Source organism: Phalaenopsis equestris, unplaced genomic scaffold, assembly GCF_001263595.1.
Source record: "Phalaenopsis equestris unplaced genomic scaffold, ASM126359v1 Scaffold000226, whole genome shotgun sequence".
NCBI classification, from domain to species: Eukaryota; Viridiplantae; Streptophyta; class Magnoliopsida; order Asparagales; family Orchidaceae; genus Phalaenopsis; species Phalaenopsis equestris.
The window spans coordinates 1270624-1271564 of NW_018164668.1; positions in this window are offsets into that span (position 1 = coordinate 1270624).

The following is a 941-nucleotide window of genomic DNA, read 5'->3' on the forward strand; positions in this document are numbered from 1 at the left end:
GGGATAGATACAGGATTTGAGGTAAAGCGCTCTTTCATTTAAACTATGAAAATTATGGGGTCAGTTTGACTTCATCTTTTTCAAAACTAAATTTTTTTAACGTCCTTCCGAAGCGGGCAACGGGATTTCAATTCCGATGACCGACAGCTTCTTACGGACAAACTCCACACCAAAAATAGTGCCGACACTTTATTTGAGTTAATGTCCCGTCATCTCCCTCTGAAATCAACATTCAGTGCCAAACTCGTACCTGAGATCTCGCTAGAATCTTTTATGCAACTCTCCTCAGCTAAAATCAAATCACGAATATCATCACATTTCAGTTTATATTTACCTACAGAACTACTAACTGTCATCCTCATGGCTTCTCAATTATTTGGCAACGATGCCAACAATATCAGCAAATAACAACTCACGTATCTCATCATCAAAATCAATTTCAACAGACGACAATTAATTTGTTATAGTATTGAAATCATTCAGGTGTTGAGCAACAGAAACAATATTGGATTTTGAATAGTTTGTGAGTTCACGCTGTGAATAACTTCTTCATCAAGTACACCTTGTTATTTGACGATGACTTTTCATACATACCTGTTAAGGCTGCCATGAGATCTGCAATCGTTCTCTCCTTGATGACGTTGTGTGCAACAGACCTTGATATGGTCAATCGAATAACCCCCAGAACTTGTCGATCCAACAAATTTCTTTCAGCCTCTTCCATCATTTTAGGATTTTTTCTCAATAACGGAAGATGAACTTTCTTCCCATAGAAATAGTCTTCTATCTGCATCCTCCATAACCAAAATCTATGTCATCAAACTTCTCGATCCCTGAAACCTTCACTTCATCTGCAGTCATCATTCTTCCTCAGAACCGAATAAATCTCTGATACCAGTTGTTGTGAACTATACCACCAGTTGTTGTGGTATATATATATA